Raw genomic sequence first — 6,000 nt, 5'->3', positions numbered from 1 at the left:
CATGGACACTATTTTTAATATTATTTACAGAAGGAAAAAATAGATGCTTAGTGAAGCTAACAAGAAAACAAAGAAACAAAAAAAAACCCTCTCTCATTATGATGCAGTTCCTAACTGACAGAAGTGGGATTCAAATTTAGGTCTGCCCACCCGCAAATCCTTCACTTTTAAACATGAAACCCTATTGCACGGGGATATTTAGGCACTAATGCCTCATGACTGGTACATCTTTATGTAAGAAAGCACATGCACATTACACTTTTCTGAATATGCTGACATGAAAAGGTTTTTTTTTTGTCAGCATTGTATTACCAAATAAGATACTATTATGATGTGATATGTTTATGTATAATTACCTTTTACATAACATATTACAGCTATAATTACCTTTTTATCTCTCTATTGTGGAAAATGTCTAAATTATTAAAATCGAGGCAAGAATCTGGTTTTGCTTCACAATAGTCTGCACTAAACACATTTAGTTCAGCATCAATTAAAAGTGCAGGGTCTAGAATTAGATAACCCAAGTTCAAAATCGCGCTCTAATAATTGCCAGCTTGGTGAGTAATCTAAGCAAGTGATTTAATTTCTCTAGACTTTCCTTTTCTCAACTGTAAAATGGGAATAACAACAGCGATAGTTATAGTGAGTATTAAATGAGTTACTGCATCTAAAACACTCAACACAGTGCTAGGCACATAGTAGGAGGTCCATGCACATTAGAGTTTTTGTTAGAATAGTAATGATGATGATAATTGACATGAGATAGATTTCTGCGTTTGACAGAGTTCAGCAGTGGTTGGAAAAGGCTGCTCTTTTTCCTTCGGGTTTTAGAGAAGGAAGGGAGGTGCTGCAGTTTGCCAAGCGCTGGTCTTGGTGAGGTTCCCCATAACCTGTGAAGCTGCTCGCCCCTCTCGTCTTGAGTGCCGTATGAGGGCTTGCCCGCCTTGCACTAGGTATTCGCAGCCTGCGCCCAAGTTTCAGGGACTGCCTAAGGACACGTGACCTGAGACAGTTGAATAGACATACGATTATGTGTTTCTATTAAAGGACTCAAATTCCTCTCTGAAATGTAATAGTCTGTAAATTCTCAATTTACCTTACTATTCATACTTTAAATTACTTGGGAAGACTGGTAAGAAGTTGAAATGCAACTACTGACCTCATTTCAGGTTTCAAGTCAACTTGCATATTTTTCAAGAGACAGTACTTACTAGATAAGAAAGTTGCTGGTTTATCAGCATGGGCCTGGAGATGAGGTCTGGCATTCCTCTCACTTCTTACATTTCTCCAGACACACATTTTTGAAGATTATGAAATATGGGAGTAAATAGGTTTCTGGGACAAGACTATATCAGTTCTGAATTAATTTTTATTAATATATTGCAAATTATTACATTAATGGGAATGCAATATCCAATTAATTACTCCAGAGAGCCTGTAAGATACACTTTAAGTTTGCTAGCTTTGTCTTTTTTTTAAAAAAAAAAAAAAGCAATTTTCTTTCTTGGTATATGGGCAAGAAAAGATTGGCTAGAATAAAATCAAAAATTATTTTCACTATAAAGCTTTCTTTATCATAAACATAAGCCGCTACTTACTGACTTTCAAGAGAGTTAAAAGAATAGCTTTTCTAACGCTTTTTCATTTGGGCTTAAATTATTTAAGTGACTGTACTCAGTAACTTAAATATCTGCAGTCTTCTCTATAAATTAAAAACCCACCTCCTTTTTAAAAAGTTAGAATTAGCACATGAAAGTTAAGAAATGGTAAATACATTTGTACTCATATTGGCAACTTTCTTGCAAACCAATATGTTCACCTCTTATTTATTCTGTTGCTCATGAAAATAGTATTCTCTACCCCAAGGCATTACAAGAAAATTATCAATATAAGAATGAATACCGCGTATTAATCTCCTACAATATATACTATCTAGTTGAGAACCTAAAGAAACATAATCTAGCTCCAGAAAAGTACCATCAATGGTTAGGTTGGCAACTATGGAAAAGTAAAATGAGATGGCCAAAAATGTATTTTCTTAAGGTAAGTACTTAAAAACTATTTCTTGAACTGGCTGGTTTCAATATGCCTTTAGATTGTCCATGTGGCTCACTAGGTGCTTTTGAAATATACTCCTAAAGAGGAATTGTAGAAAGGTCATGGTTGTCATGATTTGTCATTATAATCACCAACAAATATTTACTGGACCCTTATTCTGAACAAGGTGCTCTAATAAATGCCGTCAAATAAATATTCCTATGATAAGCATTTTGTGACAGGAAATATTAATGAAAGGAAAGACTAATCTTATCAAAATAAGTGGCTATTCATTAAGTCCATTAAAATAGAATTAACAAATATGGAAATGCACCAGGTATGCTTTTGAAGGTTTTTCAAATGGTTTGTCGCTCTTCTCTAGACCTATCTTAAAGTTCTTTAAAAATTTTTTTTCCACGGGGCAAGAAAACAACACAGAAAGCATTACCTACATTTACAGAATTTACAGAGACAAAGTGCATTTAGCGGCATTCATGATTTCAGGGAGGAAAATGAGCCATCATATGCCTTGTAGAACCTAGTGGGGAACCTTGATCATGACTAACTCAGATTTCCTACACACACAAAAAAAGTGTGTCACATTGAAGAAGGTGAAAAAGATCAGCTTTTTAGAACTTTTTAGTAAAATTTAGTTTATCCGTAATAAGTGTATTTTCAAAATTGAGGTAAAACTAAGAAATGTTGAATGGGCAGTTTTGATCAGGAGAATCTCTTATCTGTATACTAGAGAACCAGTGCACAGAATTCGTACATGGGTAGGGTCCCTAGAGGCTGCTGGCTGCCAGTCACAGCCTCCCTTCCCCTGCTGCTGGCTGCTGGCCCAGATCTTCCTTCGTTCCGCGCTGCCCCCTGGTGATCAGCACATGTCATAGCAAGTGATCAAACTCCCAGTCAGCGGAACTTTGGAGGGGACACGTTGCATATTAGACTATGCAAATCCTACCTTAGTCACCTACTCAATGTCTGACTTTGATATCAAACTCAACATCCAAGCATTTTTTTTTCATAGTTTCTATGAGGGTAATCAAAACAGCTATGATTCAGCACTTACTATATGCCAGGCACTATTCCACACACTTTCTGAATTAACTTGGTAGTCTTTACAACTGTGAGGTAGGTACTACTGTTGTTATCACCTCTAGTTTTAGATGAGAAATCAGAGTTGAGAAAGGGGCTGAGTGCCTGCAGTCGCCCAGGGTGCACATGGCACACCTCAGATTCAAACCTGCATAATGTCTGGAGGGAAAACAGCTTGGCACATGGCCACTGTCTGAACCACTAAGCATGAGTGCCCAGCCCCTTTTCCTGTTTACCTGAAATGTTTATATAAAAGCATTCCAGCCCTTTTTCCTGTTGTTAGAAGAGTGCTAAACTATAAGTACTTTCTTTTTAAAAAATATATTTTAATTGATTTCAGAGATGAAGGGAGAGGATGAGAAACATAGAAACATCTACGATGAGAGAGAATCATTGATCAGCTGCCTCCGGCATACCTCACGCTGGGGATTGAGCCCACAACCCAGGCATGTGCCCTGACTGGGAATTGAACAGTGACCTCCTGGTTCATAGGTTGACACCTAACCACTGAGCCACCACGGCCGGGAAAAGTATAGGTACTTTCCATGCTCCTCAAACATATCTTTGCACTGACAGGGCTTAGAAATGATACTGATGGAGGACAGAAGATGTGAGCCAGTTCTGCAGAGCAGTCCTTCAGTAGGTCTCTCCCTGTGGAGCCTTCCCTTTCCCCTTATTCTCAGTAACTCATTACTTCATGTCTGCACCATAGCAACAGCCTCGTAATTACTCTCTGGGCTTCCAGTCATGCCCTGCTCAAATCCCTTTTTAAAATTTGCACTCAGGGCTATTTTTCAAACAAACAAACCAGTCGTGTCACCCTTCCTCTCCCCAGTACCAACTCAAAAAGTCAGAATTGTTTCAGGTTGCCATTGTGATAAAGTCCAAACTCTTTAATATGACCCTTCCCATCTCCCCGCTTGCCTCCTGTCCTATGCACATGCTGGTCCTAGGGCCTATAGCATACTCCTGACTGACCCACCCAATACACACACCCTCCTCCTCCCCATCTGTGCTTGGGTGGCCTCTTCTGCCAACATTTAGATATAAACAAAACATCACTTTTTTGGAATATGTTTTTTCCCCTCCAGGAAGTACTTTCTACGTTATGTGCTCCCACGGTTGTCTGAAATTAGTTTTATCCTCCCTCTAGATTATAAGACATCTGAGGGAAGAGACTATGTTTGAAATATAGTAGACACTCCAATATTTATTAACAATGAATGAGTGAGTGAATGAACGAATGAATGAATGAATAAAGAGGTCAGTAACTTATGAGGCTTAGAGTAAAAATGCCTCGTTTCAGAACCTCCCTGTACCACTGTGTTTCAGCAGTCTCCTTGCTCCTTCGCTTCCATTGCCTGTTTCCTGCCACGCCCAGCTTTTGCTTCCTTGTCCCCAACACAACTAACCAGCTTCTGAGGACCAACCTGTATCCTGTGAAGTCTTCTATGAACTCCCATCCCTTCCTGAAATCTGCTGCACTGGCCAGAAGACGGTAAAGAAGGAAAGGAGAACCAGTTTTTGCTTTCACAGAACCAGTAACGGGATCAGAATTCAACCAGATCCTACAGAAACCTGGTGACTAAAGTGACCTTCAGTACAGGAGAGTTGGGGAAGAGGGAATCTCAGTAGAGGAGAACTGGGGAAAAGGGAATAAGTCTCTTAAGAGAAGACTTATACAGACATTATATCTAGACATTTACCTTTTCTGTTAAGCTAAATACACACACACACACACACACACACACACACACACACACACACACACACACTTGGAGTTAGCAAAACATTTTTCCTGATAGTTTTCTCAATCTGTTCTAATTTCAAACCTCTGTCTAGATCTGCAATATTTTTCTTCATCAGTGTTCTGTAGCTTGTAAACTTCTTATTGTGTTTGCCATCTTTATATATTTTTGTTCTGTTATTTTTGTAATGTTGTATAAAAAGAGATTTTCCCAGGCCTTGGGATCTAAGAATAAAACTGATTTTTTCACTGTTTTTAAAATATTATTTATCAAAATACTTAGTTATTTATTCAAGCTGTGGAGGTTTTTATGTGATTCTTAGATATCTGTATGAAAATATTTTCTTCAACATTTTTAACCAAAATCCCTGGGGAAATTCCAAATAGCTCTCTTTACCAAAAAAGAGTTATTTTTTTTTCAATCACTGAATCATTTCTGTTGCTATTAATAGAAATTGAATGAGTACAAATTTAAAAAAAAACGTTTGTTAATAAGTATCACATATCCATATACTGGCATTATATTATTTTCATTCAGAGACATTGCAGAATAGTAAACTATCCCCCAAATCTCTGCAGAACAACAAACAAGTCAGTCTGAACTGGGATTACAAATTTAAACTGGCTACGCTGGGATAGCATTTGGAATCCATGGGAAACGTCTCAAAAAAGCAGGAGGGAAGGTCAGGGAGTACACAGTAGTTCTCAAACTTTATTGGGCTTCAAAGTTACAGACGCAAAACACATATTGTTGGCCTCACCTCCATCATTTCTGATTTCTGAGTCAGTAGATCTGATATGGGCCCAAGAACCTAAATTCCAACAAATCCCTAGTGAATTCTGTGCTTGATAGTTAGGAGCCTCATGAAGTAGCTTTGAACTGGACAGTCTCTTAAGGTCCTCTCTGCCTAAAGGCACTTTGTAAAGTGGCCAACCCTCTGACACAGAAGCAGGAGCACTCTTTTGGACTCTTCTCTGCTTTTCTGAGGACTAACGAAGAGCTCAAAAGGGATAGCACTGTCAGCGAATGGAAATCAGTGCCCTTTCTCTTGTTTCTGCGTAGCAGTTGCCTTTGTAGTTGCACAGTACACCCGTGTGTTAAGAATAGTATTTTT

Source organism: Myotis davidii, unplaced genomic scaffold, assembly GCF_000327345.1.
Source record: "Myotis davidii unplaced genomic scaffold, ASM32734v1 scaffold933, whole genome shotgun sequence".
Classification (NCBI taxonomy): domain Eukaryota; kingdom Metazoa; phylum Chordata; class Mammalia; order Chiroptera; family Vespertilionidae; genus Myotis; species Myotis davidii.
This window is presented reverse-complemented; position numbering follows the sequence as displayed.